The following is a 767-nucleotide window of genomic DNA, read 5'->3' as shown; positions in this document are numbered from 1 at the left end:
ACTACACCTCAATGTGATATTTCACTTTTTTTGTTCTTCCTTGATGGAAGAAAACATTTTATCACAAGGCTGAATCATAATGAAATGTGAAAACAATGAAGGGTTCTGAATATTCTCTGAATGCACTGTTTCTCAGGCCACAGTGAAGGTCCCTTGTTTTAAGGATTTTATCAAAAACTCGGTTTTTATGTCATCTATTATTAACACATTAACTATATGCAAAAGGTATTGCATGCATGTACAATTTACAGATCTGAATTACAAGCAAATTGGTATGCCGAGCCTTACTCACAGCGCCGTGTTAACAGATTAGAGTAGTCACACTGCCCGCATGAGTTGCGCGTCTCTCTATAAGCAAAATCCTTTCATCCAAGTTGCTGATATACTATTTTTGTCTAATGAATGATGAGACAAATAAATACAACCAGAAGAGACTCTGAATGAGATACTGAATAACAAAAATGACTAAATCAGAGAGAGTAAAGCTTTTCTGTTTTTGTTCAAGTATGCAGAGTGTCTTCTGAACTGCCAGTCTGAGCATATCAGACAGGGCAGTAGGTAGCAAAGAGGGCACAGTCTGGTGGTGTGTGTGTGTGTGTAACTCTGAGAATGCTCCCTGGCTTTCGGGGAGCTATTTTGAATTACCGTGTGATTCATTCAAATCGAAACAAATTCTGTCTCATGTTGTCCAACACCTTTGACTCCCACACTGAAAAAATATACAGTAGGTCCTATTTGAGCAGAGAGTGAGGGGACATTTTCTATTC

The sequence above is a fragment of the Morone saxatilis genome, unplaced genomic scaffold (genome assembly GCF_004916995.1).
Source record: "Morone saxatilis isolate NCDOM2014 unplaced genomic scaffold, NCSU_SB_2.0 Contig3, whole genome shotgun sequence".
NCBI lineage: Eukaryota > Metazoa > Chordata > Actinopteri > Moronidae > Morone > Morone saxatilis.
The sequence above is the reverse complement of the archived record's forward strand: the minus strand, read 5'-3'. Positions refer to the sequence as shown.